The sequence below is a fragment of the Ranitomeya imitator genome, chromosome 1 (genome assembly GCF_032444005.1).
Source record: "Ranitomeya imitator isolate aRanImi1 chromosome 1, aRanImi1.pri, whole genome shotgun sequence".
Classification (NCBI taxonomy): domain Eukaryota; kingdom Metazoa; phylum Chordata; class Amphibia; order Anura; family Dendrobatidae; genus Ranitomeya; species Ranitomeya imitator.
Genome location: NC_091282.1, coordinates 497,042,548 through 497,068,180, shown reverse-complemented (window position 1 = coordinate 497,068,180; position 25,633 = coordinate 497,042,548). Strand labels below are relative to the sequence as shown.

Genomic DNA, 25,633 nt, shown 5'->3' with positions numbered 1-25,633 from the left:
AACTATTTTGAATATGATTAGTTATGCAAATTCTCGTCATGTCACAGCATTGTTACTGTTTTGCTCCTAAAAATCTAAATTTTAATTTAAATTTTATTTTTAATTATTTAGTTGGTATTTTGCAAATCTACCTTTCAACACTATATGAATCCCTTTGGGCATGCTCTCCATCAAACTCAAGCAAGTCTCAATTGAAATCTGACCCCAGGTCTCTTCTACACATTCCCAAAGTTGGTGCATACTGGTCGACTTACTTGGGTAGGTATACAGTTTTTTCTTCAACTCTACCCACAAGTGTTTGATGGGGTTGAGGTCTGGCGACTGTGTGGACCAATCTAACACCTCTATTTCATTGTCTTTGAACTATTTCTTTACCAATATTGACATATGCAATATTGAGGGCACATGGAGTACTGTGTACAGTTTTGGGCACCGGTGCTCAGGAAGGATATAATGGAACTAGAGCGAGTACAAAGGAGGGCAACAAAATTAATAAAGGGGATGGGGGAACTACAATACCCAGAGAGATTAGTGAAATTAGGATTATTTAGTCTAGAAAAAAGACGACTGAGGGGCGATCTAATAACCATGTATAAGTATATAAGGGGACAATACAAATATCTCTCTGAGGATCTGTTTATACCAAGGAAGTTGATGGTCACAAGGGGGCATTCTCTGCATCTGGAGGAGAGAAGGTTTTTCCACCAACATAGAAGAGGATTCTTTACTGTTAGGGCAGTGAGAATCTGGGATTCCTTGCCTGAGGAAGTGGTGATGGTGAACTCAGTGGAGGGGTTCAAGAGAGGCCTGGATGTCTTCCTGGATCGTAACAATATTGTATCTTACAGTTATTAGGTTCTTTAGAAGGACGTAGATCTGGGAATTTATTCTGATGGAATATAGGCTGCACTGGATGGACAAATGTCTTTTTTTCAGCCTTGCTAACTATGTTACTACGTTACAATGTTACTATGCTTCGGGTCGCTGTCCTGCTGGAACATTATGTCGTCCTTTTCATACCCATAGTACTTGAGAGTACGAAGTAACTTGTTTTGTAGGATATTCACATATAGCTTAGCATTGTGACTACCTTCAATCCTGGTCAAGTATTCAATGCCTTTGGCTGTGAAACAGCCCCATATCATCAGACTTCCTGCACCAAACTTGACAGTTCCTTCAATTTCTCGATCCATTAGCCTCTTTTTACATTGTTTCTTCCTGACCCATTTGCACTCTTCAGAGCCTATTCTTTTGACTTTCATCTCGTCTCACCAAATCACCTGTTTCCAGTCTTCTACTGTCCACTTTTCATACTTTTTTGCAAACTCGAGCCGACGCTTCTATAGACAATATTGAAATCGAGGCTTCTTCACTTTTTTCAGGCCACCATTCCAGACTTGTGTAATGTGCATCACATGGTGCTTGCATCAACGTCTGTAATCTCACTATTGTGAGGCATACGAGCCACCTCCAGTGCCATATTTGTCATGCCAGAACTGATAGACCTTGGAATGAGTTGACTTGTTGATATTTTGCCTCGATGTCCACCTTTTGGCTTTGAATTGATCAACGGACTTCATTTCGTATTCCTCCAACTGTCATGGCACTCACATGATGCAGTTTGGCAATTTTCTTGGCAAAGAAACCGCTATCGATGAGTTGGATGATGCTGTTTCTCTTTCTTGTGAAATCATCTTCATGGCTGCTCCTCCATTCGAACTGGTAACCTTTTGCTTGGGAATTAACCTAACAGGTTGTCATTTGTAGTATAAAGGAAGAAAAAGATTTTTCCACGACCGGGTGAAAAACAGTAACAATGCAGTGACATGACAAAAATCTGCATAACTAATCATATTTGTATGCTAAATAGTTGCAAGTCACATTTATGTATGAAATAACAAAGATGATTGTCTATAAAATGATGGTAGTCTCACGTTCAAAGCAGTAGTGGATGGTTGCAATATGGAGCATGAAAGTCAAAAGTTCAAAACATTGTTACCCTTTTACTTGTCAGTGTAATAATAAAGAACATTCAATTCACATCAAATAATTTGAATGCAAATTGAATTCCCCTGAAATTTGAGCAATCTACTACATTAGAATTTTGACATATTCGCTCATCCATAATAAAGACACGCCCTATTGGTAAGCAGAAGGATAACCCTTATTTGTCATTTTAAGAGCATGTGCAGATGAGCGTATGTTTTTTCATCCTAGACAATTGAGTCGATTATGCAAATTACACTCTGATAACACTGATCAGAGTTTAATCAGAGTGTGATCCTAGTGTGAGTCAATTCTTTCAGATTAAGAGAAGATGGAATCTACTCTTTTCCAATCTGTCAGTCCGTGAAAATCCTCTGAGTGGAGTCTGAAGTTTTCCATGCTTCATTGAATTGCATGGCAAAGTGCAACCTCAATATCGGGTCAAACATAGGCCGCAATGTCTTTTTTTTCCCTAGACCTACTCTGTCCAAGTAAGAAATCGAGCCATGTGCATGGCTCCATAGCATAAGATTGGTCTGAGTGCGAGTGAATGTTTGGTCAAATCGCACTTGGACCAATAATATGGTCATCTGCATCCTCACCACACTCCTTTTCATAAGGGGCATACTACTTTTTCAGTTGAGTATAGTTCCATTCCATTATAGCTAGCTTTCCGAGCATCTACATGGAGCACATATGTCAGAGATCTTGCAGTTTTTACTTACAACTTTTCTGAGGTAAAATCTGCAGAGAATAACAGTAGCAGGCAGATGCATAGTACTTAACATGGATTTGTTTCATATTTTCTAATTGACATCAATGAAAAATCCACAATAAAAGCCATATGTTGTGTGGTGGATTTTCTGCAGGTTACCTGCAGATACACAGCAAGTCTGAAATCTAAACAGCTCTTTTGTACTTTTTCAGCTTCTGCAGGTCTACCTGCACAATAAAATCAACACCAAAAGCCACATGATTTAATGTGAATTTCAATTGTAGATTCCCTTGCTGATTTCTGTGGTTTTAAAGATTGGAGACCACTGGTGTATGAAGGGTAACAAGTTGTTATAGAACAACTTCAAGGAGTTTTCTAGGCAAATAGATTATTAAATCACAGTAAAGTCTGTTAGAAATGAAGGAACTTCATAATTTACTTACTGTTAAAATTCTCCTTTGTTCTTGAGTTATCACATTTCACCTCCAGCTCCATAGTTCCTGCTATAATCTGTTCAAAGCACAGAATACAGAGATTTCCTGTTTGTGCTTTGATTGAAAGGTAGCCTGTCAGTCAAACGCAACCCTATATCAAGGAGGCAGGACTCCGTCAATAGTTTTTTGAGCAGTGTTCTCTGAAAGATGATGTCACGTTGGGTTGACCTGTGATCCTCAGCCAGTTTTATGGGGAGGAAGAGCAGAAGACACAGAACGGGTGCATGCTCCACAGAGAACAGTATTAAGATTATCAACTAGTGACGTCGGCCCGAAAGGATGAAGCTTGAAGTTCCAGTGTGTTAGATTACATTACATTATGTGACTCATTGCTCCCCTACACAGCCAATGTCAGCACCTATAACATTATTGACTGCAGAAGAGTCTCAGAATAGCACATAGTAGGTAAAGTGGAGGGAAAGATGAGGCCGGTGTCACAATTGCAACTGTAATGCGAGAAACTTGCCTCAACATCCGGCACTGCCGCGGCAGTTCGGACCGGAGTGTTCAGCTGCATAGAAATATATGCAGCCGCGTCCTGAGTGCCGGCGGCAGTGCTGGGTATTGAGGCGCGAGTTTCTCGCATTGCAGTTGCAAGTGTGACTCTGACCGGAGAAACTGTGTGGGCAGTGATTTATCTACCTTGAGACTCTGTAGGAGTCTCAGAATATGCTTTGTAGGTGGAGGGGGTGGGCACAGAGGGTCGGTGAGACACATACAGCTCTGCTTCTTGAGAAATTGAGTAGTTTTCTGGCACAAGTTCAGGATGTAAACAATAACAGACCACAGGGATAGCTATTTGAAGCTGAAAGTGGGGAAAACAAAGGTTAGAGGGGTGTTTGAGGCCTCATTATACAAACAGCTGGATCATTTTTTTGTGCCCAAAGAACCCTTTAAGGAAACAATGCGAATGATATCAATCACTGTTCAGTATTGCACCTTATGTTGGTGCTACATAAGCAAGAGGAATGATAAATGAAAGATGCATGTTGCATATTGTTGTTCCAGAAAATACATTCACAACATTATGTGACAAGGAGATTGCCAAGAACATTGTAAATTCTTTCAGTGGATAATAGTAATATAAGGACATTTCGGAACTCTAAACATTTTCTGTAGGCTAAATAGAAGCAGCTGTGTGAAGACATTCTCATGACATAGTCTTATCCTTCACTGTTTTCCATGAAATGCGCACACCTGCTCTTTTTTAATAGTACATCAGCATCTACAGCGTGTTTTAGCCAAAGTTTTCGTATAGAAAAATAAACATTTCAAGCGATTAATAACATTTTTATTCATAGGGCCTACTTAACACGTCTATGGACATCTGCAGTTATATCCTAGATATTCTAATAATTCCAAACCAATTCCCTACTTGTTCCAGATTTCAACTTCCAGCAGAATCACCGGCAGACATTTTGTGAGAATGAACAGCTTTACTTCAGATGTACAGCAATCATTATCTGTATCACCACAACATGTAAGATTACATGAGAAATCTGACATAAGCAAGAACTGAGAGGTCATACAATACAGTCTTAAGGAGCTACTGCACATATCAATAAATCAATTAGCACAGTGCTATCTACTGTCCCTCCACCAGAGCTGCAGCTATTGCTATTTGTCCCCACTACAGTGAAGTCAGAAATCTGGTAATGTACTATATTTGCATTTCTTATATGACATTTCCAGAAATGATGTATTTGTTTCTCAATATTTGACAACCAATGTATGAGTGGGGCTCCCTAGAAAATGACACAGATGTTACTACAGAACAAATTACTGTTCATTGGCCAAATGTAGTTTTTCACTGATGCCTTAAAGCAATAACACAAGCCAATAAAGTAGAGGTCCAAGCCCTTTTATAATTGTGTAGTCTTTTTTAAAGAGCGCCTAACACCAGTCTGGGGCTGCCCTTTTAATTTAATAAAAGAATGGGAATCCCCAGGCTGATGATTTTATTAAATATAAAGTAGTGTCAAAAGCACTCATAAGTGTTAATAATGACTCCGAAAGGGCCCGACTTTCTTTCAAAGTTAGGTCAGAAGTTCTGGGGTGTGGAATCCCAGCATTCAGCTCTCGAATCTCGATCCCTCAATCCTCCACAGCTCTCCTCACAGTGAAAGAGTGAGAAATGTCTTTCGGGTGGCATTAGGAGCATTTATGAATGTTTATTCAGAAACTTATATTTAACTATTTAAGCACTGTACAGAGAAATAATTACCATCAATAAAAATTATTGTTATTAATAAAATTTGGAAGTGCAGAACTCTTTGCTGTTCACATGGGACTTTTACACAAAGCTTGATCTCACCACTAGGTGTTTCTTGACCACGCTCTTTGTGGTCTCACAAACAACCTGCCTCCTTTCCTTTATTTCAGCCACTCATGTTCTCTACTTGAAGTATTGTAAATAGAAGAGGTGCTGCATCTCCTCCATCTGCTTCCCCACTGGCTAAGGCTACGTTCACATTAGCGTTCTGCTAATGTGCGTCGCTGTTGCGTCGGCGACGCAGCGGCGACGCGCCCCTATGTTTAACATGGGGGACGCGTGCTTTTTTTTGTTGCGTTTTCCGACACGTGCGTCGTTTCCGACGCTAGCGTCGGATGCAAGAAAATGCAACAAGTTGCATTTTTCGTGCGTCCGATTTTCGTCAAAAAACGACGCACGCGTCGCAAAACGCAGCGTTTTTGCATGCGTTTGCGCGCGTTTTTTTGTGCGTCGTGCGTTGCGTCGCCGACGCAGCGGCGCGCAACGCTAATGTGAACGTAGCCTAAGATCATGTGATAACACCGGAGCCAACAAGCGCCACTGACAGAATGACAGCAATGCTCATTCTCTCTCCTGCCAAAGCTCAAAGCAGGAGTTGTTTGTTCACTTTCTGAACGCAAGGGACTTTCCTACACCTCTATTTCTTTTGTGCTCAGAGAGTGATGTGCAGTTTATTCCCTTAGAGCAAAATAGTGTACATGTACTTTAGCGCTGGGCTGAGAGTGTGTGGAGGGGGTTCAGGAACAGAGATTCACAACCTGACATGTGTATTCCTTTTGGGAGAGAAGAGACACAGTGTAGTAAAGCAAAGGTAGATAAGTACATGAGGTTAACTATGTGCCCTTCTCTTGAACCCCAAAATATTAGCTAATCGGGGTCTCCCGACAAGTGTTTAGCTCCTCAGAAAAGAGTTCATGCAGAAAGGTTTGCCATACATGAATAAAGATCTCTTCAATGTAGTATTATGGGAATAGTGAAACCCATTTTTACAATTCACATGAAGTACAGTATGGTGAGCAGCATATCTTTATCCATGACTAAAAAGCATTTAATAACATCAAAACTATAATGAGACGGGCAGTGTCATGAGACTATTTTTTTTACTAGGATTTTTTTGATCATGGATTTTAATCTTATGAATAAAAGATTGAAACCTGTATCAATTGCACCTGTTACATGTATAAAAGACACCTGTCCACACACTCGAACAATCACACTCCAATCTTGCCACCATGGCCAAGACCAAAGAGCTGTCTAAGGACACCAAGCAGCTTGATGAGAAGGCAACAACTGTAGGCACAATTACTAGAAAAAGGTAGAAACACAAGATGACTTGTCAATCTTCCCCAGTCTGGGGCTCCCTTCAAGGTCTTGCTTCATTGGGTAAGTATGATTCTGAGAAAGATCAGGAATCGTCCCAGAACTTCACAGGAGGACCTGCTCAAGGACCTGAAGAGATCCAGAGACCACATTCTCATACATTATTGTTAGTAACACATTACGCTATCATGGATTAATGCCTTAACGACCAGGGGTATTTCAGCTTTTGCATTTTCGTTTTTTGCTCTCCTTCTTCTCAGAGCCATACCATTTTTTATTTTTTGGTCAATATGGGCATGTGAGGGCTTTTTTTTGCAAGACAAGTTGTACTTTTGAATGACACCATTGGTTTTAACATATCATGTACTAGAAAACAGGAAAAAAAATAACAAGTATGGTGAAATTGCAAAAAAGTGTAATTCGACAGTTGTTTTTAGTTGTTTTTTTACCATGTTCACTAAATGCTAAAACTGACCTGCCATTATGATTCTCCAAGTCATTTTGAGTTCATAGACACCAAACATACCTCCGTTCTTTTTTATCTAAGTGGTGAAAACAAATTCCAAAGTTTGTTAAAAAAACATTGTGCTATTTTCCAATACCCGTAGGGTCTCCATTTTTCGTTATCTGGGGTTGGGTGAGGGCTTATTTTTTGCGTGCCGAGCTGATGTTTTTAACCCCTTAGTGACAGAGCCAATTTGGTACTTAATGACCAGGCCAATTTTTGCAATTCTGACCACTGTCACTTTATGAGGTTATAACTCTGGAACGCTTCAACGGATCCCGCTGATTCTGAGATTGTTTTTTCGTGACATATTGTACTTCATGTTAGTGGTAACATTTCTTCGATATTACTTGCGATTATTTATGGAAAAAAACGGAAATATGGCGAAAATTTTTAAAATTTTGCAATTTTCAAACTTTGTATTTTTATCCCCTTAAATCAGAGAGATATGTCACGAAAAATAGTTAATAAATAACATTTCCCACATGTCTACTTTACATCAGCACAATTTTGGAAACAAAATTTTTTTTTTGTTAGGGAGTTATAAGGGTTAAAAGTTGACCAGCAATTTCTCATTTTTACAACACCATTTTTTTGAGGGGTCTATATGATAGAAAATAATGAAGTGTGACACCATTCTAAAAACTACACCCCTCAAGGTTCTCAAAACCACATTCAAGAAGTTTATTAACCCTTTACGTGCTTCACAGGAACTGAAACAATGTGGAAGGAAAAAATGAACATTTAACTTTTTTTTGCAAACATCTTAATTCAGAACCATTTTTTTTATTTTCACAAGTGTAAAAACAGAAATGTAACCATAAATTGTATTATGCAATTTCTCCTGAATACGCCAATACCCCATATATGGGGGTAAACCACTTTTTGGGCGCACCGCAGAACTTAGAAGTGAAGGAGCGCCGTTTGACTTTTTCAATGCAGAATTGGCTGGAATTGAGATCGGACGCCATGTCACGTTTAGAGAGCCCCTGATGTGCCTAAACAGTGGAAACTCCCCACAAGTGACACCATTTTGGAAACTAGACCCCTTAAGGAACTGATCTAGATGTGTGGTGAGCACTTTGAACCCCCAAGTGCTTCACAGAAGTTTATAACGTAGAGCCGTGAAAATAAAAAATCGCTTTTGTTTACACAAAAATTATCTTTTCGCCCACAAATTCTTATTTTCACAAGGGTAACAGGAGAAATTAGACCACAAATGTTGTTGTGCGATTTCTCCTGAATACGTTGATACCCCATATGTGAGGGTAAACCACTGTTTGGGCGCACCGCAGAGCTTAGAAGTGAAGGAGTGCCGTTTTACTTTTTCAATGTAGAATTGGCTGGAATTGAGATTGGACGCCATGTCACGTTTGGAGAGCCTATGATGTGCCTAAACAGTGGAAACACCCCACAAGTGACCCCATTTTGGAAACTAGACCCCTTAAGGAACATATCTAGATGTGTGGTGAGCACTTTGAACCCCCATGTGCTTCACAGAAGTTTATAATGTAGAGCCGTGAAAAAAAAAATCGTATTTTTTCTACAAAAATGATCTTTTTGCCCACAATTTTTTATTTTCACAAGGGTAACAGGAGAAATTAGACCACTAAAGTTGTTGTGCAATTTCTCCTGAGTATGTCAATACCCAATATGTGGGGGTAAACCACTGTTTGGGCGCACCGCAGAGCTTGGAAGAGAAAGAGTGGCGTTTTACTTTTTCAATGTAGAATTGGCTGGAATTGAGCTCGGACGCCATGTCACGTTTGGAGAGCCCCTGATGTGCCTAAACAGTAGAAATCCCCCACAAGTGACCCCATTTTGGAAACTAGACCCCCCATGGAACTTATCTAGATGGGTGGTGAGAACTTTGAATGCCCAAGTGCTTCACAGAAGTTTATAATGCAGAGCCGTGAAAATAAAAAAAAAAATTTTTCCCACAAAAAAGATTTTTTAGCCCCAAGTTTTTATTTTCACAAGGGTAACAAGAGAAATTGGACCCCAAAAGTTGTTGTCCAATTTGTCCTGAGTATGCTGGTACCCCATATGTGGGGGTAAACCACTGTTTGGGCGCATGGCAGAGCTCGGAAGGAAGGAGCGCCGTTTTGGAATGCAGACTTTGATAGAATGGTCTGCGGGTATTATGTTGCGTTTGCAGAGCCCCTGATGTACCTAACCAGTAGAAACCATCCACAAGTGACCCCATTTTGGAAACTAGACCCCCCAAGAAACTTATCTAGATGTGTGGTGAGAACTTTGAATGCCCAAGTGCTTCACAGAAGTTTAGAATGCAGAGTCGTGAAAATAAAAAATATTTTTTTTTCCACAAAAAAGATATTGTAGCCCCCAAGTTTTTATTTTCACAAGGGTAACAGGAGAAATTGGACTGCAATAGTTGTTGTCCAATTTATCCCGAGTACGCTGATGCGCCATATGTGGGGGTAAACCACTGTTTGGGCGCACGGCAGAGCTCGGAAGGGAAGGAGCGCCTTTTTGGAATGCAGACTTTGATAGAATGGTCTGTGGGCATTATGTTGCGATTGCAGAGCCCCTGATGTACCTAAACTGTAGTAACCCCCAAGTGACACCATTTTGGAAACTAGACCCCCCAAGGAACTTATCTAGATGTGTGGTGAGAACTTTGAATGCCCAAGTGCTTCACAGAAGTTTAGAATGCAGAGTCGTGAAAATAAAAAATATTTTTTTTTTCCACAAAAAAGATATTGTAGCCCCCAAGTTTTTATTTTCACAAGGGTAACAGGAGAAATTGGACTGCAATAGTTGTTGTCCAATTTATCCCGAGTACGCTGATGCACCATATGTGGAGGTAAACCACTGTTTGGGCGCACGGCAGAGCTCGGAAGGGAAGGAGCGCCTTTTTGGAATGCAGACTTTGATAGAATGGTCTGTGGGCATTATGTTGCGATTGCAGAGCCCCTGATGTACCTAAACTGTAGTAACCCCCCACAAGTGACCCCATTTTGGAAAGTAGACCCCCCAAGGAACTTATCTAGATGTGTGGTGAGAACTTTGAATGCCCAAGTGCTTCACAGAAGTTTAGAATGCAGAGTCGTGAAAATAAAAAATATTTTTTTTTCCACAAAAAAGATATTGTAGCCCCCAAGTTTTTATTTTCACAAGGGTAACAGGAGAAATTGGACTGCAATAGTTGTTGTCCAATTTATCCCGAGTACGCTGATGCACCATATGTGGAGGTAAACCACTGTTTGGGCGCACGGCAGAGCTCGGAAGGGAAGGAGCGCCTTTTTGGAATGCAGACTTTGATAGAATGGTCTGTGGGCATTATGTTGCGATTGCAGAGCCCCTGATGTACCTAAACTGTAGTAACCCCCCACAAGTGACCCCATTTTGGAAAGTAGACCCCCCAAGGAACTTATCTAGATGTGTGGTGAGAACTTTGAATGCCCAAGTGCTTCACAGAAGTTTAGAATGCAGAGTCGTGAAAATAAAAAATATTTTTTTTTTTACAAAAAAGATATTGTAGCCCCCAAGTTCTTATTTTCACAAGGGTAACAAGAGAAATTGGACCCCAGAAGTTGTTGTCCAATTTATCCCGAGTACGCTGATGCCCCATATGTGGGGGTAACCCACTGTTTGGGCGCACGGCAGAGCTCAGAAGGGAGGGAGCACCATTTGACTTTTTGAGCGCAAAATTGGCTGTCGTGTTTGGAGACCCCCTGATGTACCTAAACAGTGGAAACCCCCCAATTCTAGCTCCAACCCTAACCCCAACACACCCCTAACCCTAATCCCAACCTGATCCATAATCCTAATCACTAACCCTAACCGTAATCACAACCCTTACCCCAAAACAACCCTAATGTCAACCCTAACCATAACCCTAATCAAAACCCTAAATCCAACACACCCCTAATCCTAATCTCAACCCTAACCTCAAACCTAACCCTAATCCCAATACACCCCTAATCACAACCTTAACCTTAACCCTAATCCCAAACCTAACCCTAATCCCAAGCGTAACCCTAATGCCAACCCTAACCCTAATACCAACCCTAATCCAAACCCTAACCCTAATCCCAGCTCTAACCCAAACTTTAGCCCCAACCCTAGCCCTAACTTTAGCCCCAACCGTAACCCTAGCACTAAGGCTACTTTCACACTTGCGTCGTTTGGCATTCCGTCGCAATCCGTCGTTTTGGACAAGAAACGGATCCTGCAAATGTGCCCGCAGGATACGTTTTTTGCCCATAGACTTGTATTGCCGACGGATCGTGACGGATGGCCACACGTCGCGTCCATCGTGCACTGGATCAGTTGTGTTTTGGCAGACCGTCGGCACAAAAAAAGTTCAATGAAACTTTTTTTTGTACGTCGCATCCGCCATTTCTGACCGCGCATGCGTGGCCGTAACTCTGCCCCCTCCTCCCCAGGACATAGATTGGGCAGCGGATGCGTTGAAAAACTACAGCTGCTGCCCACGTTGTGCACAATTTTCACAACGTGCGTCAGTATGTCGGGCCGACGCATTGCGACGGCCCCGTACCGACGTAAGTGTGAAAGAAGCCTAACCCTAAATTTAGCCCCAACCCTAACCCTAAATTTAGCCTCAACCCTAACCCTAAATTTAGCCCCAACCCTAGCCCTAACCCTAACCCTAGCCCTAACCCTAGCCCTAGCACTAACCCTAGCCCTAACCCTAACCCTACCCCTAACCCTACCCCTAACCCTACCCCTACCCCTAACCCTACCCCTAACCCTACCCCTAACCCTACCCCTAACCCTAACCCTAGCCCTAACCCTAGCCCTAACCCTACCCCTAACCCTAACCCTAACCCTACCCCTAACCCTAATTTTAGCCCCAACTGCTGTTCTCCTGCCGGCCGGCAGATGGAGACTGATGGCGGGCGCACTGCGCATGCGCCCGCCATTTTCTTCTGCCGGCGGCCAGGAGGAGCAGCAAGAGGATCCAGGGACACAGGTGAGTATTGTAGGGTCCCCGAATCCCCCTATTTCTCTGTCCTCTGATGTGCGATCACATCAGAGGACAGAGAATTACACTTTACTTTTTTTTTTTTTTGCGGTCGCCGGTAAACAGTTAATTACCGGCGATCGCAAAACAGGGGTCGGTAAAACCGACCCCGATCATGCTCTTTGGGGTCTCGGCTACCCCCGGCAGCCGAGACCCCAAAGATTCTCGCGGGGCCGGCCGACGGGCGCACTGCGCATGCGCCCGCCGTTTTGAAGATGGCGGCGCCCACCGGGAGACACGAGGAGCATCGGGGGAGATAGGTGAGTATTGGGGGCTACCTGGGACCCCTTTTCTCTGTCCTCCGATGTGCGATCACATCGGAGGACAGAGAAATTAAAAAGAGATCGCGTTTTTGATTTTTTTTGCGATCGCCGGTAAACGGTTAATTACCGGCGATCGCAAATGTGGGGTGGGTTAAAAAAAACCCCGAATCATGTTCTCTGGGGTCTCGGCTACCCCCGGCAGCCGAGACCCTGGAGAAAATCGGCCTCTGGGGGGCGCTATTCACTTTTTCCACAGCGCCGTTAATTAACGGCGCTGTGGTTTAAGTACCCTTAGCGGCCGCCGTTAAAAGGCGTATCGGCGGTCGCTAAGGGGTTAATTATACTATTTTGGTGCAGATATGATCTATTGATCACTTGTTATTGCATTTTAATACGGAATTTTGACTTTTTTTCTCATTAATCATGATGCCTTTTAGTGATTGGGTTAATTCTTTTTTTATATTAATAGATTGGGTGATTGTGATTGTGGCGATACCAAATATGTGTATAATTGATTTTATGATTGTTTTATTTTGAATGGGGCAAATGGGGGGTGATTTGAACTTTTATATTTTATATATATATATTTTTTTTTAAACTTTTTTTACTTTTTGCATGCTTTATTAGTCTCCATGGGAGACTAGAAGCTACACTGCTTCAATGTCTCTGCTACACACAGGTGATGATCAGATCGCCTGTGTGTAGCAGAAATGCTCACTTGCTATGAGCGCCAACCACCGGGCGGTGTTCATAGCAATCTGGCAATGATAACCATGGAGATCTGCTGGAGACCTCTGGTTGTCATGCCTACCCATCGGTGACCCGAGATCATGTGATGGAGTCACCCATGGGCAGGATAATGGACGCGCTTCTGTTAAGCGCAAGTTAAGTATCGCTGTCAGAAATTGACAGCGGCATTTAACTAGTTAACAACCGTGGGTGGCTCGCGATTCCACCCACGGCTGTTGCGTGCACATGTCAGCTGTATAGGTCAGCTGACATGTGCCAGAAAAGGTGCAGGTTCAGCACCAGAGCCTGCACCAAACAGGGGAGTCCGAAATGGGTGTACTATTATGCCCACCGTCGGAAAGGGGTTAAAATCCTGCAGGGCATGCAAGGTTCACCTGCTCATGCTAGCACATTTACAGGCCTGTTTGAAATTTAACAATGACCATCTGGCTTATCTAGAGGAGTCATGGGAGAAGGTCATGTGGTCAGATGAGACCAAAATCGAACTTTTTGGTATCAACTCCACTTGCCGCGTTTGGAGGAAGAAGAATACAACCCCAAGAACACTGTCCCAACTGTAAAGCGTGGTGGGGGAAAAAAATCATAATGTGGGGGTGTTTTTGTAAGGGGGACAAGACGACTGCACTGTATTGAATGGTGTATGGATGAGGTCATATATGGCAAGATTTTTGCCAACAATCTACTTCCTTCAGTAAGATCATTGAAGATGGGTTGTGGCTTGGTCTTCCAGCATGACAATGACCCAAAATGCACAGCCAGGGCAACTAAGGAGTGGCTCCGTAAGAAGCATTTCATGGTCCTGGAGAGACCTAGCCAGTCTTCAGACCTGAATCCAATGGAAAATCTTTGGAGGGAGCATAAATTCAAAGTTGCCCAGTGACAGCCCCAAAACTTGAAAGATCTGGAGATCTGTATGAAGGAGTGGGTTTCCGTACCAAATATTAAGTTCTTTTTTTCTATTGTATCAAATACATATTTCATGCAATAAAATGCAAATTAATTATGTAAAAATCATACAATGTGATTTTCTGGATTTTTTTTAAAGATTTTGTTTCTCACAGTATGATAAAAATTACAGACCTCTCTTTTCTTTCTAGGTGTGAAAACTTGCAAAATTGGCTGTGTAACAAATACTTATTTTCCCCAATGTATAAGCAGCGTGTCAGTGTGGAATGCATGGACAGACTCCCTTTGAAACCTGTAGTGGTCACAAGCCTCAGGTTGCCAGTCCTTCTGTTCAAGTCCTTCAGTAGTTGTGGCAGACCACACAGATTGCACAGCCCATAGGGCAACCCTATGCTTACAGAAACTTAATTTAGATCATGGAAACTGGATTCCTAGATGTGCATGTTTATGTATATATTATTTTTAGATACATTATTAATCAATTATAGAATGTATTTTTCTAAATCTTACAAGCAAAATGATTTACAGTATTTTCACAAAACATTTTCACAAGTGAACAAATGGTCTTAATGAATGGGACTTCTTTTCCTCGTCAACTCGTCAACAAAAATCCCATATTGACCTCATTTGCTTTTCCTGTGGAAATACAAGTCAAGTGAACTGTGGTTTACATTTTCATAATGAAACAGAACTGTTAAGTGAAATTTGCTGGAGGATATTGTCTAAAAATGCAATTTAATTTTAAGGTTCAGAGGGTAAAGTTGTTGCTGTAATGCTTGCTAATGGTGACAGTCTGACTATGATAAGAATCATATGGTGCTACTGGGATGCCTCTGTGCATGTGCTGGGAACATACTTGTTCCAAACCTCTTATAAAGTTAAAGGAACACTGAAGCCAATTTCCCAACGGTGCTGTAGTACTGACCATATTGTAGATGCATTAGTCACTGCAAGAATGGCTCAATGTATGATCATCTTAACTAGCAACCTGCAATAAATGTTTCATGAAATTTTCACCATGTTATTGCGGTAATGACAGCTCTTATATGTGACCTTGTGAAGACTTATTAGAGAAGGGCAAATCAGTTTGAGGCTAGTTTGCCTATTTTTTTTTTTAAATAAAATGAACTCTACTGAAGTTGAATTTTTTTGGTGATTTAGTTTGTATGAATTCAGCAAAATGGCGCTACCACAGCCCACTACTCAGTACTGTCTTTGGCATTAGTTAATCTAGTCACAACATAATGATGCATGTCATGTGAGGTGCTACCTAGGACATAATATCAGAGACCTACTACATGCTGGAAGCCCAGTTCTGAGTGAAGATGCCAGAAGACTTTCACTTGATCTTCATGGCCAAATTCAAGCAAACTATGGAATTAGAATTTTAGCCGATTTGTTGATTGTCATTTTAGTCCTAAAGCCTGAGGCTCCACTACTGAGAGATCCAATGACTACATGCTCCCTCCTTCTTTCTGCCAGTATTGTCAGTGTCAGTTGTGTGAATTCAAATAACAGTTATGCCCTTACTTCCATTTCCTCTTGGCTCACCTGTAGCCAAAGATGAGTGGTGCAAGTTGAGCAGCTTTGACAAAGAAAACTTATTTTTAAATACTAGGACTTATTGTGAGATGTCAGGGGAGGTTTATGCAGTGGCAAGACTTGAAGCCTTGAGTCCCAAGAAAAAACTTTCAACAGTGTCCTGGACAGGTCAAACATGTTACCCTAAAGTGTTGAATTCATAGCTTGGGGAATTCAAGTTCTTAATAGGTTAAAGCCTTCATCAGAAGAAACAACTATCCATAAAATAGGTGCTAACTTGCTGATCGGTGGAGGCCCCTGGGCTTGTACAGTGCTGCAATTGACTTTCTCTTTGGTCCCTTAGAGAATGAATGGAGCGACGATGTACATGTCCGGCAACAGCTCCATTTTTTAAAGCCCCATTCTAAAGGTTATTGGGGGTCCCAGAGCTCAAACCACCAATGATCAGCAAACTATAATCTATCCTTTAGATAGTTGAAAACTTATAAATTTGCTTGGAATATTAATAAATAGGGATGAGTGGACTCATGGAAGTTTGGGTTCTGGTACACGACTGAAACTTTTTTCCAAACTTTTTTTCAGGTACTGAACTGTACTCGAACGTGAACCAGAACCCAAACTGTTGTGAATTCCGCTCTTGGGCTCCCTCCGGTGGTTGTAATTGGAACTTTTGTGAGTTCTGCTCTTGGGCTCCCTCCGGTGGTTTTAAGTGGTATGGCTGCTCCTTGGATTTAGCAGTCTGCAGCTGCTTCCACTGATTGTCTTTCTGCTCGGCTATTTTTGCCTGGCTCTTCCCTTCAGCCAGTGCCACTTGTCTATGGTTCCTGGTTGAATTCACATCTCTTTTGGATTTCCCTGTTATCCTGACCAGTTCAGCAAAGTTAAGTCCTTGCATTCTCTTTTCTATCCACAGGTTGTGGACTTATCCGTTCTGTGCTTTCTATGTTTTGTCCAGCTTGTCAGTATGAATTAATTCAGTGAAGCTGGAAGCTCTGGGAAGCAGATTTACCCTCCACACCTGTGTGGATTTTTATAGTGTTTTATACTGACCGCACAGTATTCCATCCTGTCCTATCTATCTAGCTAGGCTGGCCTCCTGTGCTACATCCTGGTTTCATTCTGTGTATGTCTTTTCCCTCTCCACTCACAGTCATTACTTGTGGGGGGCTATCTATCCTTTGGGGATTTTCTCTGAGGCAAGATAGTTTTCCTGTTTCTATCTTTAGGGGTAGTTAGTTCTCAGGCTGTGACGAGGTGCCTAGGGAGTGTCAGGAGCATCCCACGGCTACTTCTAGTGTTGTGTTGAGCTTAGGGACTGCGGTCAGTACAGGTACCACTTCCTTCAGAGCTCGTCCCATGTTGCTCCTAAACCACCAGTTCATAACACCAAACCCCATTGAAAACAATGAGGAACCAAACTAGTGAGCTGGAAAAATTATCTCTGTCTCTCTTTCTCTGCAGTAGACTTCCCCTGAAACTCCGAACATTACAATGGACTTCCAGAAGAAGTCCGTGTTCAACGTCTAGCACCAGTACGAGCTCCAAACCCTAAGTTTGGGTTCGCTCATCTCTGTTAATGAACTTAGAGGTAAGGTAAGGGTGGTACATTTCTATCTAGATACTACATGATTTGAATGGCGTCAGGGGCATTTGTATATGTGAGGACACTGCTGATGGAAGAATTCAAGAGAAGAAATATTAACAGAGTCTCTATATATTGAACAGATCATTTTAAAAAATTACTTTATGTGCAAATGACTGTAAAGTTTGCTAGTGCTGCTAAATTCCTAAAAACTCTCCAGATTTTACCAGCAAAGAACTTGTACTTTAAAGGTATTATACGGTTGTGGGCTTCAAATCTGCAGTCACCCTAGGTATGCGATCACTGTCATGATTCCCCTGTGCCAGCACCAGGAGCAGGCAGTCATGTCACCACAAGTATGCGATTTGCATACTTCCGCCCACAGTCCGACTAGACTACACTTGCATTGAGTGAGGCCACGCATGTCTATTCAGTACGTGATCGCATGTTTGAAAATCTCATACTTTCAGTCACACGCCCATGGCTTCTGCCATCGGCACATAGACTGACTGCAGACTTGTACCCTAAGGCCGGACAACCCCTTTAAGAAATACATGAACTGATTGGACTAAACAGAGTGGACCTCAACGATAATATATTACAAGCAAAGACATACTGATAGGGATTCTAGATTGTGAGCCCCATCAGGGACAGTGATGATAATGTGTGCAAACTGTAAAGCGCTGCGGAATATGTTAGCGCTATATAAAAATAAAGATTATTATTATTATTATTATTATTATTATTAAGCTTCTTCTATATTATTTACGTTTTTTTTAAATCTAAACTCATTAGACCTTTATATGTCTGTAAGCCTGTACCACATATGTCTACCTGATTATTTGATGGCATTAAAACTTCACATACCTAACGTTAAAAGCTGTTAATGTAAGATGTTTGAAGCAACAATGGAGTCAAGTTACGTTGGGTATCTGGTTTCAGTATAGCAGCACCTGTTGCAATTGAAGAACATTGGATAGGAGCCATGAAGGTGATATACATTGTTTACATTCCTATATAATTAGTTAGGGTATTGATAGTAAGGGTTTTTTTGCATTAGTCAAAAAACAATGTACATATTTAACCTAACTATGACCCTTCAGGAAAGAAACTCTACGATTTATCCATTACCATATATATTATGAATAACTAGAATTTGAAGACCAAACAGGTGGAGTTTCATATGCTATCTTGACATGTATACTGTTGGGAGGTTGATCTAATTATCTGAACTATCATCGTGAAGCATGTGTGGTCCAATTCGTTTGTGGGTTCTTGTATATTGTCTATAAATATTGTAGGTCTGTATTCAGTACATGTTGTGATTGTGATGATGTTCTCCAGTTTGAATATGATTTGTTAAGTAAAGGGATCTCAGGGCACCACCAGTGATCATGGGAAGGTCACCCTAAGCTACACATATGAGCGTTTATAAATGTCCTGTCCTTACTGTAATCTGCTTCCTTTCTGTTTTTATAGTCTTGTCATTTTAAATTAGTTTCAAACACGTTACAACCATATTTGGAGCTGAATAGTGAATACTCAATACATGTACAGACCTGACCCAGAATATTTATTACATTGAGCACTGACCTACAGATGCTGTGCGGTATTTCATAGAAATGTATTTTTCTTGTGAGAGATGTGCGAGAAATTTCTTGGGGACATTACATAAACCTGATATTGGAGAGGGTATTCCATAACTGTTAGGAAGTCACAAAGGGGATTTCTCTCATCCTAATTAAACTGTTGCTGTACTGACACAACAGTAAAAAGTTAAGTATTCTGTTAAAAAGAATAATACACCCTCCCAAACAAACTGCAGTGAACTTGTGGAAAAAGTCACAGGTCAAAAAGGAAATGGTTGAAAATAGTGAACTTTGTATTTCTAAAGTGTAGAAGACAGTAGGAATACATTATTTTATTTTTTTTAAAATATATATCCAGGCACTTTCATAAAAAAACAGAGTATGTATAACTCTTCTGTCCTCTAATATAGTAGAGGGACCCTTGGGCTACCTTAGGCCCTAGAGAACAGGCACAACTTCTGTCTCATTTCCTTTTAGTTAGAGATGGTGAAAAAAGAAACACATGTCTATCAAGTTCAATCAAAAGATGTTAGATGATATAAGGAAGGGACATAGGTAAAGGGAAGCAGTATATGATCCCTCCTATTTCAGCTAGGGTCACACAACCATCTATTCTCTCAGCCGAAAGAATCAAGTAAATTATCCAAATCACGCCCTAATCAATTTCTGGTCACAGTTTGATCAGAGTGTGATCATAGTGTGATATGTTTCTCTTGGATGAGGAAAAGATGGAGAAAAAATGTCTCCATCTTCTCCATTGTTGTCATCTGAGTGCAGTCCAATGTTATTCACTCACTCTTTGACTTGATTGGCCAAGTTTAGTCCAAATATTGGATAAAACTCATTTGTTTCCTTGGACTGGCTCTGTCCGAGGAAAAATCGGACATGTGCACAGCCCCAATAGCATTACCTTGGTCCAAGTGCAATCCAAAGTTTCAGATCACACATGGTTATGTGCCCGAGCCCTTATGTGGCACCCCAGGAGTTCAGGTACCACAGTGGTATTGCCTTCCTCTCGGGGAGGGTAATGCCATGCCTGGAGACAGGAGGAATCCTTTTGGTAGGTAACCTTACATGCAACACATTCTGACTCCAGGCCAGAAGGGGGAGCTCTATGCCCGACTTGAGAGGAGCTGCTCTCTCTGGTCGGGAGGATGAGTCAGTTGCTAGGCAGTTGCTAGGCAGACAAACAGACAGTTGACAGTTGGTAGCAGATAGTGAAGGAGCACAGAGGTACTTAGGAGCTAGAGAAAGACTGCTACTGGGCCTCTCTAAGGCTACTTTCACACTAGCGTTGGACTCGGCCCGTCGCAGTGCATCAGGCCGACGTACCGATGCTAGCAGTGAATGCGCTGCACAACGGTGGCAGCGGATGCATTTTTCCAGTGCATTCGCTGCCCCATTGTGAGGTGCGGGGAGGTGGGGGCGGAGTTCGGCCGCGCATGCGCAGTCGGAAATGGCGGACCGTCGGCAGCAAAAAACGTTACATGTAACGTTTTTTGCTCCCGGTGGTCCGCCACAACATGGTGCAACCGTCGCACGATGGTTGCGACATGTGCCAATGCATCGCAATGTGTTGATAATGTTAGTCTATGGGGCAAAAACGCATCCTGCAGACAACTTTGCAGGATGTGTTTTTTCCCATAAACGACGCATTGCGACGTATTGAATAAAATGCTAGTGTGAAAGTAGCCTAAGCTGAGCGCTGAAACCGGGTACCGAGAGCCGAGAGACTGTAAGCCTCATGGCAGAACCGGATGGCAGGAAACAAAAAGGGACTTGACCACATAATACCTGAGGTACAGCAGCACTCAGAGTCCATAGTCACCGTGAACAGAGACCCAAAAAAGATGGCTCAAGTTGCCTACCGTGCAGGTATTGTCTCTGTACAGGGAAGACAGAGGACCTTGTTAGATAACTACAGGCAGCAAGGGACCACAGACCAGCGCATAGTGGAAGGCTCCCAAACTGACCTGTCAAGGGGATTTCCACCTGTTTTCAGGCTGCCTGGACTCCAGCTACACCTGTTACCGGTACCCTGGACTGAGGCTCAATACCATCTCAGTAAACCAGGTAAAGACTGCAACCCTGTGCCCTCCCATTATTTGCGGCATTCACCATCCCTGCCAAATACACCAGGAGCCCTGGGGACACCGCTTCACCTGTGGGAAGTGAGACATCTTTGCTGCACCACCATCGCCCCAATAGGACCCCTTAAAGCAGCGTCGGTCACCTCTGACCGAGAACCACAGGTGGCATCACAAACTTTCCTTATTTCCGCAACCCCTTTAAAGACCGTCCCTTTTACTTGGGTGCTGCCACCATGACCACCCATTGAATTAAGTACCAGACCCAGTACCGAGTACCCCACGACCCTGACGGGCGACTCCTTTAGAAACGTTCATTTTTTTGTAAATAACTCTTCTAATTTTGCTGTATATACACTACGGTTCAAAAGTTTAGGGTCACCCAGACAATTTTGTGTTTTCCATGAAAACTCATACTTTTATTAATCCAATGAGCTGCCAAATGAATTCAAAATCTAGTCCAGACATTGACAAGGTTCGAAAAAAAGATTTTTATTTGAAATAATTTTTTCCTTCAAACTATGCTTTCGTCAAAGAATGCTCCCTTTGCAGCAATCACAGCATTGCAGACGTTTGGCATTTTAGCAGTTAATTTGCTGAGGTAATCTGGAGACATTTCACCCCTTTCAGGAAGCCCCTCCCACAAGTTGGTTTGGCTTGATGGGCACTGTTTGCGTACCATACGGTCAAGCTGCTCCCACAACAGCTCAATGGGGTTGAGATCTGGTGACTGCGCTGGCCACTCCATTACAGATAGAATACCAGCTGTCTGCTTCTTCCCTAAATAGTTCTTGTATAATTTGGAGGTGTGCTTTGGGTCATTGTCCTGTTGTCAGATGAAATTGCCTCCAATCAAGCGCTGTCCACAGGGTATGGCATGGCGTTGCAAAATGGAGTGATAGCCTTCCTTATTCAACATCCCTTTTACCTTGCACAAATCCCCCACTTTACCAGCACCAAAGCAACCCCAGACCATTACATTACCTCCACCATGCTTGACAGATGGCGTCAGGCACTCTTCCAGCATCTTTTCAGTTGTTCTGCATCTCACAAATGTTCTTCTGTGTGATCGATACACCTCAAACTTGGATTCGTCTGTCCATAACACTTTTTTCCAATCTTCCTCTGTCCAATGTCTGAGTTCTTTTGCCCATATTAATCTTTTCCTTTTATTAGCCAGTCTCAGATATGGCTTTTTCTTTGTCACTCTGCCTTGAAGGCCAGCATCCCGGAGTCGCCTCTTCACTGTAGACGTTGACACTGGCGTTTCGCGTGTACTATTTAATGAAGCTGCCAGTTGAGGACCTGTGAGACGTCGATTTCTCAAACTACAGACTCTTATATACTTGTCTTGTTGCTCAGTTGTGCAGTGGGGGATCCCACTTCTCTTTCTACTCTGGTTAGAGTTTATTTGTGCTCTCCTCTGAAGGGAGTAGTACACACCGTTGTAGGAAATCTTCAGTTTCTTGGCAATTTCGCGCATGGAATAGTCTTCATTTCTAAGAACAAGAATAGATTGTCCAGTTTCACATGAAAGTTCTTTTTTTCTGGCCATTTTGAGAGTTTAATGGAACCAACAAATGTAATGCTTCAGATTCTCAACTAGCTCAAAGGAAGGTCAGGTTTATAGGTTCTCTCATCAGCCAAACTGTTTTTAGCTGTGCTAACATACTTGCACAAGGGTTTTCAAGGGTATTCTAACCATCCATTAGCCTTCTTACACAGTTCGCAAACACAAAGTACCATTAGAACACTGGAGTGATGATTGCTGGAAATTTAGCTCTATATTGCAGATTGAAGATATTGCATTACAAACTAGACGTTTGCAGCTAGAAGAGTCATTTACCACATTAACAATGTAGTGTATTTCTGAATCATTTAATGCTAGCTTCATTGGAAAAAACTGTGCTTTTCTTTAAAAAAATTAAGAAATTTCTAAGTGACCCTAAACTTTGGAATGGTAGTGTACTTAATTGATATTATTTTTCTATTACTGGTAGTTATTGAATGCACAGCAGATCCAGCAAGCAATAGAAGACATAAGCACAGATGTGCTAATTTGTAGTTGATTGCCCTCAATCTAAGCGAAGGCTAAACTTTCATTCTGTATACAGAATATCATTGTGATAATAAGTTCTTTACAAGCGAGAATAACAATGTCTAAGAAAGGCATTAAATCATGCAACCCTATTTTACGCATATTTTATTGCGTGTTGCATTTTGTATCATGGAACTCATAAAAATGGTTAAGAAAGGAAACTCAAAAATTCATAGGAATTACCAAGCTTTACCACACAGGTCTTTAAAATGGGCTAGACTATTGTAAATTGGATGAATGAAATATGAAATATCTTATTACAATCCTCGTTTTTTTATGATAACTATAAAATATAGCACATTAATCTTTAAGTCTCCCAAATGAAGCAACATTGTATCATTCACTTGAGGAGGAACAATTAAACTGACCTAAAGAAAAACTAATAGGCTTCAGTGTTAGCAGCGATACTATTTCAGTCACCATAAAAGTAGGAGATTCACTACTCCTTAGTGAACGATTAGCAGGAATTTGGCCGAGTGCCTACCACTGCCGGCAACCATCCCAATGTGTGCCTTCCTGATTATATTAAACATTTATTTGCCTTCTAAAGCTGCAAATCATCACATTACTTGTTTTATGGAATTACAGGGATAGGTAGATTAGAACTGGATTTTTGTACCGTATCATTTGGCTTCACTGCTGCTCTGTTCAAATATCGTGTTACATACATGTTTCAACATATTTCAGCAAGTAATTTGGTGTGATGTAGTTAGGCCTAGAAGCCAATGATTATTGGATGCTTATAGTGACTGTCCAGCCCTTTGACTGTTGAATAATTATGGACCCCCAAAGTATACGCTAACCACTGGTAGTGATATATATACAGTGGGGCAAAAAAGTATTTAGTCAGTCAGCAATAGTGCAAGTTCCACCACTTAAAAAGATGAGAGGCGTCTGTAATTTACATCATAGGTAGACCTCAACTATGGGAGACAAACTGAGAAAAAAAAAATCCAGAAAATCACATTGTCTGTTTTTTTTAACATTTTATTTGCATATTATGGTGGAAAATATGTATTTGGTCAGAAACAAACAATCAAGATTTCTGGCTCTCACAGACTTGTAACTTCTTCTTTAAGAGTCTCCTCTTTCCTCCACTCATTACCTGTAGTAATGGCACCTGTTTAAACTTGTTATCAGTATAAAAAGACTCCTGTGCACACCCTCAAACAGTCTGATTCCAAACTCCACTATGGTGAAGACCAAAGAGCTGTCAAAGGACACCAGAAACAAAATTGTAGCCCTGCACCAGGCTGGGAAGACTGAATCTGCAATAGCCAACCAGCTTGGAGTGAAGAAATCAACAGTGGGAGCAATAATTAGAAAATGGAAGACATGCAAGACCACTGATAATCTCCCTCGATCTGGGGCTCCATGCAAAATCCCACCCCGTGGGGTCAGAATGATCACAAGAACGGTGAGCAAAAATCCCAGAACCACGCGGGGGGACCTAGTGAATGAACTGCAGAGAGCTGGGACCAATGTAACAAGGCCTACCATAAGTAACACACTACGCCACCATGGACTCAGATCCTGCAGTGCCAGACGTGTCCCACTGCTTAAGCCAGTACATGTCCGGGCCCGTCTGAAGTTTGCTAGAGAGCATTTGGATGATCCAGAGGAGTTTTGGAAGAATGTCCTATGGTCTGATGAAACCAAATTGGAACTGTTTGGTAGAAACACAACTTGTCGTGTTTGGAGGAAAAAGAATACTGAGTTGCATCCATCAAACACCATACCTACTGTAAAGCATGGTGGTGGAAACATCATGCTTTGGGGCTGTTTCTGTGCAAAGGGGCCAGGACGACTGATCCGGGTACATGAAAGAATGAATGGGGCCATGTATCGTGAGATTTTGAGTGCAAACCTCCTTCCATCAGCAAGGGCATTGAAGATGAAACGTGGCTGGGTCTTTCAACATGACAATGATCCAAAGCACACCGCCAGGGCAACGAAGGAGTGGCTTCGTAAGAAGCATTTTAAGGTCCTGGAGAGGCCTAGCCAGTCTCCAGATCTCAACCCTATAGAAAACCTTTGGAGGGAGTTGAAAGTCCGTGTTGCCAAGCGAAAAGCCAAAAACATCACTGCTCTAGAGGAGATCTGCATGGAGGAATGGGCCAACATACCAACAACAGTGTGTGGCAACCTTGTGAAGACTTACAGAAAACGTTTGACCTCTGTCATTGCCAACAAAGGATATATTACAAAGTATTGAGATGAAATTTTGTTTCTGACCAAATACTTATTTTCCACCATAATATGCAAATAAAATGTTAAAAAAACAGACAATGTGATTTTCTGGATTTTTTTTTCTCAGTTTGCCTCCCATAGTTGAGGTCTACCTATGATGTAAATTACAGACGCCTCTCATCTTTTTAAGTGGTGGAACTTGCACTATTGCTGACTGACTAAATACTTTTTTGCCCCACTGTATATGTATATATATATATGCACCTAGATTAGAGTGATCAGGAAAATTACCATTTATGGCTACTTGTTCTATTATTTTAGAC

At 41.8% G+C, this 25,633-nt stretch overlaps 1 pseudogene; it reads right to left on the bottom strand.

The window, feature by feature from the left end:
* Positions 1-1,566: 1,566 nt before the first annotated feature.
* On the bottom strand, positions 1,567-22,577 carry LOC138674745 (uncharacterized; annotated as a pseudogene).
* Between the last annotated feature and the right edge of the window lie 3,056 nt (positions 22,578-25,633).